Genomic DNA, 13,599 nt, shown 5'->3' with positions numbered 1-13,599 from the left:
AAATGTTAATCATTTAACCATTTAGTGTATAATTCAATTTATAATTATATATATATATATATTAAATGAACCATTTAATAAAAATGGTTTAAGCACAACGATAAAAGCATAACATGAATACAACTTATGTACAAATTGAATACATTAGAATAGTTAATTGACTCGAATATCTTCAAGAAGAGCAATAAGATCTTCACATGAATCCATAGGTTTTCTAGATCTAGTCTCCGACATCGTCATCATAATACTATTGTGAATAATCCTTAACGGTCTACTTTCGTTGTTAAAAGTTCGTTAATTTCTTTTCAATCAGATAGTCTACCATAAAATTATAGGGATAAAAACTCATCTTCTAAGTCTCGCATTTTAGTCGCCTCAATTCATGCCTCCCAATAGCCACTAATGGTTTCTGTCATAACCCATTGTATTCTAATTAAATTCCATAAAACACTAATATACTTACAACAACGTGACCATGTAAAAGTAGATGAGAAGTTGTCTCAACCTCTTTATAACACATACGACTCACAATAATCATGCATTTTTTCATACATCTATCGTTAGTGATAATTCCGCTGTGAATAACACTCCAGCTAAAAATAGAGATCTTGATAGGCATCTTAGACTCGTAAAAAAATTCCCAACAAAGATCAAATGGACTAACTTTATTGAACAAAGTGTAACAATATCCCACATGAAAGTTATTTAGATCATGCCACCACATAAAATTCCGAGAAGACGAGTTTAACCACTTATTTCTAACCATGAACAAAAGTTTATCATTGGATATGTTTTTCTCACTGTTCAATCTTCTTCTATATCTGATACGGTTAGCAAACCCAATAGACCAAATATCAAACATATCTTTGACCGAATCATCTCTACAAATAAAAATAGAAGCAAACTCGGGGAAAATATTCGCAAAACATTTACCACCACACTAAGGGTAGTCCAAAAAACTAATGAAAATTCCATCACCCACAATATAAATGGAATGCTCCTGATAAACCTTCCAAATAAGATAAATACAATCCCAAATGTTGCATCCCACGGGTCTATAAGAATTCTTGGTGAATCAACCAGACTTATCCTAACTATATTTACATTTAATTTATCCCAAATATTATCTTGCTCAGATGCATATCTATTACACCATTTGAATATTAAGACTTTATAAAAAGAAATAATATCATGGAATCCTAGTCTCCCCTACTTTTTTATTAATTTAACCTTATCCCAACTCACTAAATGAGAAAATAAGGTAGATAAACCACAAAACTTAACAAGGTAATCGACTAAACATTATCTAAAAATTGCACGGGTCAAGCTTACTATTTCGGTTCCCCATCCCACTCCTCAAAATTAGAGAGGAATGTAAGGTATGGGGCCGAACAATTCCGGATCGCAAAAACCGCTTTTAAAGACGGGATAAAAATGTTTTAAGATCGAAAACTTTTAAAGAAGTCAACAAATTATTTATGGCGACATAATAAGAAAAATTATCTTCGTTAAACATATTATTTTTAATGATTTTCATTATTTTTATCATTTTGTTATTTTTGGATTTTATTAAAATCGCTCAAGTAATTTTAAATGTATAAATAACAAAATAAATAAAACTGAAAATAAAATACAAAGAGAGCTTAAAGTTCAAGTCTTATTTAATAAAAAAATAAATAAATTTAACCCTCAAATAGTAATAGTTTTTTTTTATTATATTGTAAAATATTTGAGTTTATTAATATTACCCCAAATATATATTATATAGTTCAAACATTCTATTAAGTAATTTTGTAGGAGGACAAATTTACTAATTAATAAAAATAATAATATAGTTATATCTCCACTTTAATTTGAGTATTTTAAGGGGATGATTTGACTTTGATCTATTAAGAAATTAAATATAATAATTAATAGATAAAAGAAATTATTAATAATATTTATTAATGTATTTTTTTTATTAAAACCAGTCTTACATTATATTTATTAATATGATATAGATACTTTTTTAAACAAAAATTAATTAAATGTTCATATATTTTTGGTTCTTATTTATCTATTTTATAATACAAAAATAATTTACATATTATTAGTATAAAACAATTATTTTTATCATGTACTTTATTCTTTTCTAGATTCATCGCATCTTATTAGATTTATTTATTTATTTATTTAGAAAATCAAAGAATTTAAAAAATTTCTAAATCATGTGAGATAACAATAAATATTGTCATATCTTATTATTACTTTTATATATAATTATTGTGTCAGTCTATTTTGTAAATCATTTTAAAATCTGGAAAGAATAAAATAAATGTTGAGTATTGTTTGTCCGAGTAAATTTGTATTAAAAGTTAAGCAATCTACGTGTATATCAATGAGACTGATTATATTACAGTTTAGATTACAACACGAGTGTGACATTTTATTTAAATTAATATTTTTTTTATAAAAAATTATTTCTCATTAAATCAATAAGAATTATGTATAGAAAATTAATTAGTAAATAACATAAAATAAAACTACCAAATTAATACAAATAATTGATGATATAGATGTTAAAATTTAAAAATAATTTATAAAATTAAAATTTCTCACACATGCAAATCTTCTTATAAATTCCAGTCCAACCAAATCAGTATTACATGCAAATCAATATGGCACAAATAGGGCTCTCTTGTCTAATTCTTTTTCCTCTGTTTTTCTTATCATGTCCAATTCTTTCATCACCGTCTTCTTTGCGGACATCGAAGGTTAATTCGACGAGTACAGAAGTGGAGAGGATTATCAAGAGTTTAAACTTATTTCCCAGTTCTGGCGTCAACTCCGGCGACCCATCTTCCCGTCGATTACCCAATGCATTGTCATCATCATTGGTCGAACGGCAATTCCGCCTCCCAGCCAGTGGTGATCCAAGGACTACGATTAAGAATTTGGGTCATTACGCCGGCTATTATCGACTTCCTCACAAGATAGATGCAAGGTACATGCAAGAGTTTTTTTTTTGAAAATGCAACATTAATTGAACTCCAAATTGGTAGAAATCCAGTTTTATAATATTTGTAATGTATTCAATCATGCATTTACCCTTGTTTGGATTGGGTGATTCAGGATGTTTTACTACTTCTTTGAGTCGAGAAGGGTATGAGTAATGACCCAGTTGTGATATGGTTGAATGGAGGACCTGGAGCCAGCAGTTCACTTGGTCTGTTTTATGAAAACGGTCCTTACAAGATTATGAACCAAACTCTTTTCTGGAATGACTTTGGATGGGACCAGGTGTCCAACATAATCTATATCGACCAGCCCATAGGCACCGGTTTCAGCTATAGTTCAGATCACTCTGATATTTGTACCGATCAAAAGTGTGTTGGCAATGACTTATATGACTTCTTGCAGGTCTAATTTCTTAACTAACTTCTAAAAAAAATAATCAATGAATACTGATCTTGTTAATATTTTTATTAAGGTATTTTTCGATGAACATCCTCAATATTTGAGGAACGGTCTCTACATAACAGGAGAATCATATGCCGGTCACTATATCCTTGCCATAGCCTCTCGGATTCGCAATGGAAACAATAACGGAGATGGAGCTCACATTAACCTTAAGGTAATATTTATTAATTAATTGATTAATTAATATCAGTTCATTCATCTCTTAATTTGTTAATAATTTATGTATATAGGGTATTGCTATTGGAAATGGATTGACACACCCTGCTATTCAATACAAGTCAGTTATAGATTATGCTTCAAGTGAGAGACTGATCACAAAAACTAAAGTCAGACGTGTCGCCAGATTGGTACCAAAATGCGAGGAAGACACAGCTAGATGCAGTAATATTTATCTTTTTTACAATATATATATGTTGTTTCAATTTTCATGATCATGTTTTAAAAATAAAATTTAGATGCAAGGATAGGAGGAGGGGGAGGAATCAGCTGTAGGGATGCATATTCTTCTTGTACTGCCATGTTCAATCTTGTACTGAAATATTCTGGTTCTAATAGAAATGTAAGGAATGAATAAATGTTACATTTTATTTATTTTTGATGTAAGTATAACAATATCGGTGGTGCTTACAGTATTACGACACTCGGAAGAAATGTGTGGGTGAAATGTGTTATGATTTATCGTATATAGAAAAAATGTTAAACAATGCAACGGTTAGAAATTCTCTTGGAGTTGGGAATATTCAGTTTGTATCCTTCAACCGAATTGTTTATGATGCGATGATTAATGATTGGATGAGGAATCGTGCAGTGGAAATTCCTCCGCTTCTTGAAGATGGAATTAAGGTTTTGCTATATGCAGGAGAACGTGATCTTATCGTAAATTGGCTTGGTAATAAATTATCAAAACTTTTCTTCTTTCTTTCTTATTAGACCAACTAATTATTAACTCAAAATAAAACTATTCCAGGAATCTATAGGTGGGTTACTGCAATGAATTGGTCGGGTCAAAGACGATTCAATAATAAAGACATAGTTGCATATGTAGTGGATCATGCTATGAAAGGAGAACTTAAAGAATATGGACCTTTGACATTTCTTAAGGCAAGAAATCAAAATATATATATATATATATATATATATATATATATATATATATATTGATTACATGTTTTAATAATTTGTGTGATCGATTAGGTTCATGACGCGGGACATATGGTTCCTATGGATCAACCGAAAGTGGAATTGAAGATGTTGGAAAGATGGACACAAGGTACCCCTATGTCAAGAGAATAAGGCGAGCCTAGTATTACTTGAGCGATATTAGATTAATTCATAATTAGATGAATATTGTTCTTTGTTACTATTCTATTGCAAATATTAATTTACAAACTATTAATAGCTGAATAATTCTCCTGTCCAATCATGAAAGTTAAACTCTACATTAAGTCTTAAAATACCATAATAAGTTTGCATCTATCTTTATTTTTGAGGGTATATCAACTGAGTTCTGAGTTCTCAATTTAATAAAATAAAATAAAGTATAGACCAACTTTAAAGTTTATATTTATTTGTTTATTTTTTTTTCTATTGAGGTTTGACTAAATCTAATTTGTTTATTTAAGTATTTGACAAAAACAAAATTATGATTTACTTGTATAATATGAGGACTAGTATGAAACCCTACGTTGTGGGAAACATATAAACAAAATTTTTATAAAATATTTAATTTAATAAAAGAGAATATATTTATATGAAAGAGAAAATATATAATATATATATATATATAGTTAGAGAAAACAATAGAAAAAATAAATTAATTATTATTAGTTGTTTCATAATATAAGTAAATTGTATAAAATAAATAAATAAATATATATATATATATATATATATGGTAAAAAAAATTAAAACAAACTTTTATGAACAAAATATTTTATATACATATAAACATAATTTAATTTAATAAAAGAGAATATATTTATATGAATAGAAAATATAATATATATATATATAATTTAAATGTTTATTGATTAAAAAAAATATTACTAAATTTACATTAAAAATTTTTTATCTAACATTAAAAAAAATTATAAAAATGAATAAACAAATAATATATAAATTATTGTGGAAAAATGATGTAAGGAAAAATATATTTATATAAAATTAATTATGAAATATATACATGATGAGAAAAAAGAATGATTGATTAAAACTGAAAATAATAATAATAAAAGACATACCAAAAGACTTGATTTAATTTAAACTATTGAAAGCAAAATAAAAATTTAAGTTAACACAATATTAAACAAACATTCATAAAAATAAATAAATAAATGTATAACTCTAGTATAATATAAGATATCCTATATTATAATAATAGTTAATAATGTATACTAATAAAAAAACAACTTCCATAAAATGAAATTAAAAAATTGTAAAATGAAAAACAAAAACTAATTTTTTTGTCTTTTTCATTCTATCTCTTTCAATAACTTTGTCTGAAAAAAGTACCTCTTCAACAATTTTGTCTGAAATTGATGTTCCTCCCTCAACAAAATTTAATTTAATATATAAAACACGTTTCAAAGTTAAGCATAAAGATATCCAAAATATGTTTACCTATTGAGTAATGAGTGATTGACTTGGATTAAACATTTTTATAATTGTAAAATTTTAAGATTTTTTCTTTAGGTTGTAATTAGTAATTTTAACTTGGAACACAAGTTTTCGCGATGATATTGATGGTAACGGCAATGGAAATCTTTGTCACAATTCGGATGTAATTGTAACAAATTTGAAACAGTTAGATTAACTAACTTATTGACAATTCTATCAAAAAGTACAAATAGTGCAGCTCCTAACTCGTTACGAACCTCAATCTCTAATTTATATCTAAAATGGATACAAAATAATTAATGAAAAAACAAAATAGATATAATCAAATATATGAATATAGTTTGTTAATGATCAAAGAGAAAAAAATAAACACCTTGGAGTAGGATTTTTTTGTAACTTTAACACATGAGTTGCAAAAAAAACATCACCCTCGAGCATTACTTTTCTGCGACAATCATCACAAGAGTAGTAAAACCAACCATTGTAGTTGCATACATTATTGATTGTCGCTTCAACGGTACGTATACATTCATGTTAACCAATAAACCAGTAAGATAACTATAAAAATATTGAAATACCAATTTTACCAACCTTGCTTTCCTCATTTGACAATAAGTTGTATAATTCCTCAATTGTGTGTCGATCTTTCATCATCTCATCTTGTAAAGACATCGAATTTTCAACAGTATTATTCAACAAACATACTTGAGATGGATGGACAACAAATCTACAATTAGTTGAGTAAAGGTGGCACAAAAATAATAGTCATTAAAACAACAAATATTTAAACAAAGAGTATTGTTTAAAGAAAGACAATATCAACCTTTCTCGCATAGTCACCACCTCTGGAATCATTAGATTTTGAAAAACTTGTGTGGCCGTTGTTGAAGAAAGGACATGATGACCTATTGAAAGCACATAGAAATGGTTAACACAAACATATTAAGACATAAGCATATTTTTTTTACAATTCATACCTTGGTATAACTTGACAAGTAAGCCAAGTTTTGCAACTGTGTTATATCCAGTTTTGCTAAAAGTCTTAGAGCCCAAACTGATAAGATGAGCTATAATAACTATAACATAAAAAAGCAAAATGTAAGTTAAAAAAATGAATGAAAGACAATAGTTAATCAAAACACTACATGTTAGTTGTGAGCAATTGTCACTTCTAGAAATAACCTCCTTGTAATCAGAGAAATTAAATTTATATCTCAGAATATTTAGAATCTCAGAAACAGACTTCATGGTTGTCCCGTAGCTAAACAAAATTTTGAAAGAGTTTGGAACAAGTTTGTACTGAGCATTTGACTTGACAACTCGAAAATTTTGAAATATGTACATGTTACCCTCCTTTAATAAGTTTCGATGTCTTGGAACAAATTGACGATCGATGCTGACGTGAATAACCGCACCCTATAAATTACATGTTAGTTTGCACTAATATGATACACATTATAATAACATACATTAATATATAATAAAATATTAAACACACTTACATCCTTGTCTATTAATAAGAAATCAACACTTAGCAATTCATTATTTTTTTAGTATTTATTGCATCCCACATGTAAATAGTTTTTGTGGTTCAAAATAATTCTTTAGTGAAGTTTTAAGAAACGAAAAAGTTTCATGATATTAAAGAATAGGTCTTAACTTTTATAGAAGTACAAGTTAAGAGAGGGTGTTTGTGATAATTTGTAAAAGATATATGCTTGCGACAAGGAGACTAAATCATCAAAATTATGTGAATTCTTATTAAGAATATTCTGAAGCGACTTTTTCTACTGGAAATAAATTGAATTTGATTTGATTTGATTTCTCAAATCTTGTTTCATTACTTTGATTATTGAAAATGTATTTTTCTATTTTTTCACTAAAAATTTCCATATTTATTCTACGAATAGTAATGATGGATAAAAAGAAATCCATTTAGATTTTTTTTAGTAATTTTTTTTTAAAAATAATAGAATTTATGAACGACGCGAGTATTTCTTCTTTTTAATTTTTTTTTTTGTAATTTTAATCTTTTAACATTCAAACTTGTTTTATTATAGCTAATGTTTATTTCCGGAATTTTTTTTCTCTTGTTTTAGTCTTTCTATTTTATTTCTGATTATGCTTGTTCTAACAATTATATCTTTTTCTTTTTTTTTCTCTCAGTAAATAATTTGTCCAAAGTTGCCATCCGTAGTCAAATCTAAAATTCGAATGGATGCTATATTTTCATATGAATTGACATTATAATAGTTAGTATAAAATATAAACATAAAAAAAATTTAAAATAAAAAACTTTAAAAATATTTATATGTAAATATAGATTTAATAATAATAATAAATTAAATAATATAATATATTAAATATGAGAATAAAGACAAATATTATAAAATAATGAGAAATAATAAATATAATATATTTAACAAATATTTACGTATTTCTTTTATGATTAAAAATAAATATCATGTATTAACTTTTAATAGATTCACTATCTTCGGTAAAAATAATTATTTTTATGAAAATTTAATATATTATGCAAAACATTTTTTTACATAAAAATATTAAGAATATTTGAGTGGATAATTGGATTGTTATAATTAACGAAAGTATATATAAAAAAATGACAAAATATTTAAAAATTAGATGTTATATGGACATAACAAACACATTTATTATAAAAAAATATTTATAAGTATTTTGGTACGGTAATTAATGACTTGGATATCATAGGCTAATAATAATAATAAATTATTAATATAATATGAATATATTAAAAATGAGAATAAAGATAAATATTAAAAAATAATAGGAAATAATAAATAATTAATTGAACGTTATAATAATATTTAAAAAAATATATATATTTTTTTGTGATTACAAATAAATATTATTAAATACATTTAACTTTATCATATGAAATTGTTTGGAATAAAAAAAAATATTATACTCAAAAGATAGGGATTACCTTTTTTTCAACTAATAAAATTATATGTATTTAAAAAAATTAAATATATTTAATTTAAAAAATTATTTTTATTTTATTAAATCATAAAATATAGTCATTACTCCTACTTTGACTCAAAAGAAGGTTGATACTTGATTATTATATTGGATAATTTCGAATAAAGTAATTTTAAAAATATTTAGATTGAATAATAATAAAAAGATTATTAATATAATATAAATATATTAAATATGATAATCAAGACAAATATTATAAAATAATATGAATAATAAATAAATAAATTAAATGTTATAATAAGTAATAATAATATTTTTTTTAAAAAAGAATTGGAGAATAGAAAAAAAAAATATTATGTTAAGAATATAGAAATTATATGCATTTAAATTTTTTATTTTATTAATTAGTTATAAAATTTAATTATTACTCGTATTTAACCAAGATCGAATTCAAAAAATAGGACTCTGTTGCAGCAGCTGCCTAAAATGATCAAATTTCTGAAAAAAAACAAACAGTGACCAATAGACTAGATTGTTAGAACATAACATATTAAAAATTTAATTATTGAAATAATGTTGTTGATAGAGAAATTGAGAAGATTAAAAATTAATATAGAGATAGTTGATTCAAAAGGTCGAATATTATAAGGGATAACTTCAAATAAAGTAACTTTAAAAATATTTAGATTAAATAATAATATAAATATTATTAATATAATATAAATATATTAAATATGATAATTAAGATAAATATTATAAAATAATATGAATAATAAATTAATTAATTAAATATTATAATAAATAATAATAATATTTTTAATAAAAAAAATGGAGAATAGAAAAAAATATTATGCTAAGAATATAGATATCATATGCATTTAAATTTTTTATTTTATTAATTAGTCATATAATTTAATTATTCCTCACTTTAACCAAGATGGAATTCAAAAGATAGGATGTTGTTGCAATTGCCTAAAATGATCAAATTCTTGAGAAAAAAAAAGAAAAACAGTGAACAATATATTGTTAAAACATAACATATTGCAAAGAGACCGATGAAGATTAAAAATTGATATAGAGATAGTTGATAGAGAAATTGAGAAGATTAAAAATTGATATAGAGATAGTTGATAGAGAAATTGAGAAGATTAAGAAGATTAGAAATCGATACAGCCTTAAAAAGAGACCGATGAATTAAAATGCCTTAAAAGGAGACCGATGAATTAAAATGGTCTAGATAGGCAGAATATCACTTTTTTCTCTTAAATCGAACCTTGTTGATGTAAAATTATTTATAGAAAAACAAATATTTAGATGGAAAAGAAGATGAAAAGTTTGGTTGATTTAATATATTGGTTTAATTGCAGTTACACGGTTTATATTTTTCATAATTATTGTTTTTGTGTTAAATTTTATAATTAATATAATATGATAACTAAAAGTTAAGTTTTATGTTATAATTAATATAATATGATAACTGAAAGTTAAATTTTATAATTAATATAATATATAATTAAAATTCTTAATTTTATTGTAGGTTTTAATGTTTTGTAATTAGTATTTAATGTAAAAATGATAACTAATTTATTTTATTTTATTTTTTAATTTTTTTTTGTCTATTTTATAATTAATATAATGGGATAACTAATATAATATATAATTAAAATTCTTAATTTTATTGTAGGTTTTAATGTTTTGTAATTTGTATTTAATGTAAACATGATAACTAATTTTTTTTTAATTCAAAAGATAGGACTTTGTTGCAGCTGTCTGAAATGATCAAATTTCTAAAAAAAAAAACAAAATAGTGAACAATAGATTGTTGGAACATAACATATTACAAATTTAATTATTGAAATAATGATGTTGATAGAGAAATTGAGAAGTCAAAAAGGTCGAATATTATAAGGGATAACTACAAATAAAGTAACTTTAAAAATATTTAGATTAAATAATAATAAAAATATTATTAATATAATATAAATATATTAAATATGATAATCAAGATAAATATTATAAAATAATATGAATAATAAATAAATTAATTAAATGTTATAATAAGTAATAATAATATTTTTAATAAAAAAATAAAGAATAGAAAAAAATATTATGCTAAAAATATAGAGATCACGTGCATTTAAATTTTTAATTTTATTAATTAGTCCAAGATGGAGTTCAAAAGATAGGATGGTATGTAGTTGCCTAAAATGATCAAATTCTTGAGAAAAAAAAGAAAAACAATGAATAATAAATTATTCAAACATAACATATTGCAAATTTAATTATTGAAAGAATGATGTTGATAGAGAAATTGAGAAGATTAAAAATCAATATAGAGATAGTTGATAGAGAAATTGAGAAGATTAAGAAGATTAGAAATCGATACAGCTTTAAAAGGAACGGCCTTAAAAGGAGACCGATGAATTAAAATGCTCTGAATATGCAGAATATCACTCTTTTCTCTTAAATTCAACATTGTTGATGTAAAATTATTTATAGAAAAACAAATATTTAGATGGAAAAGAAGATGAAAAGTTTGGTTGGTTTAATATATTGGTTTAATTGCAGTTACACGGTTTACATTTTTCATAATTATTGTTTTTGTGTTAAATTTTATAATTAATATAATATGATAACTGAAAGTTAAATTTTATAATTAATATAATATATAATTAAAATTCTTAATTTTATTGTAGGTTTTAATGTTTTGTAATTAGTATTTAATGTAAAAATGATAACTAATTTATTTTATTTTTTTTTTAATTTTTTTTTGCCTATTTTATAATTAATATAATGGAATAACTAATATAATATATAATTGAAATTCTTAATTTTATTGTAGGTTTTAATGTTTTACAATTAATATTTAATGTAAACATGATAACTATTTTTTTTTTGAATTCAAAAGATAGGACTTTGTTGCAGCTGTCTGAAATGATCAAATTTCTGAAAAAAAAACAAAATAGTGAACAATATATTGTTGGAACATAACATATTACAAATTTAATTATTGAAATAATGATGTTGATAAAGAAATTGAGAAGTCAAAAAGGTCGAATATTATAAGGGATAACTTCAAATAAAGTAACTTTAAAAATATTTAGATTAAATAATAATAAAAATATTATTAATATAATATAAATATATTAAATATGATAATCAAGATAAATATTATAAAATAATATGAATAATAAATAAATTAATTAAATGTTATAATAAGAAATAATAATATTTTTAATAAAAAAAAATGAAGAATAGAAAAATATATTATTCTAAAAATATAGAGATTAAATTTTTAATTTTATTAATTAGTCATATAATTTAATTATTCCTCACTTTAACCAAGATGGAGTTCAAAAGATAGGATGGTATGCAGTTGCCTAAAATGATCAAATTCTTGAGAAAAAAAAAATAAAAACAATTAATAATAAATTGTTAAAACATAACATATTGCAAATTTAATTATTGAAAGAATCATGTTGACATAGAAATTGAGAAGATTAAAAATCGATATAGAGATAGTTGATAGAGAAATTGAGAAGATTAAGAAGATTAGAAATCGATACAAACTTAAAAGGAGGCCGATGAATTAAAATGCCTTAAAAGGAGACCGATGAATTAAAATTCTCTGGATAGGCAGAATATCACTCTTTTCTCTTAAATTGAACCTTGTTGATGTAAAATTATTTATAGAAAAACAAATATTTAGATGGAAAAGAAGATGAAAAGTTTGGTTGATTTAATATATTGGTTTAATTGCAGTTACACTATTTATATTTTTCATAATTATTGATTTTGTGTTAAATTTTATAATTAGTATAATATGATAACTGAAAGTTAAATTTTATAATTAATATAATATATAATTGAAATTTTTAATTTTATTGTAAGTTTTAATGTTTTTTAATTAGTATTTAATGTAAAAATGATAACTAATTTATTTTATTTTTTAATTTTTTTTTTCTTATTTTATAATTAATATAATGGGATAAAAGTTAAATTTTATAATTAATATAATATATAATTGAAATTCTTAATTTTATTGTAGGTTTTAATGTTTTGTAATTAGTATTTAATGTAAAAATGATAATTAATTTTTTTTATTTTATATTTTAATTTTTTTTCTATTTTATAATTAATATAATTGGATAACTAATATAATATATAATTGAAATTTTTAATTTTATTGTAGGTTTTAATGTTTTGTAATTAGTATTTAATATAAACATGATAATTAATTTCTTTTTCCTGTTTTATAATTAATGAATATTAATTTCATTTAAAATATATAAATAAATAAGGAAAGAGAAATTACATAATTTGTGAATGATTGTATAGAGAGCGTGTTCTACACCTCAAACATTTTAAATTAAGCGTCATTAAATATATATAGATAACATAGAAATAATAATTTCAAATTGGGTTATGAGAGCTCCCCTGAATCCCAATCCTAAATGGGGTTTAAGACTCTAATTCTAAAGCAAGAAAAAGAACTTTCAGATCGCAAATATTTTAATTCAAAATAAAAAAAATAGCAGAGATGCAACCAGGGAGGTTGCAGTT

General features: G+C 23.3%; 1 pseudogene; it reads left to right on the top strand.

Annotated features, from left to right (window-relative positions):
* Positions 1 to 2,657: 2,657 nt before the first annotated feature.
* On the top strand, positions 2,658 to 4,752 carry LOC124943818 (annotated as a pseudogene).
* Positions 4,753 to 13,599: the final 8,847 nt, after the last annotated feature.

This window comes from Impatiens glandulifera, chromosome 6 (genome assembly GCF_907164915.1).
Source record: "Impatiens glandulifera chromosome 6, dImpGla2.1, whole genome shotgun sequence".
Lineage (NCBI taxonomy): Eukaryota > Viridiplantae > Streptophyta > Magnoliopsida > Ericales > Balsaminaceae > Impatiens > Impatiens glandulifera.
This window is presented reverse-complemented; position numbering and strand designations above follow the sequence as displayed.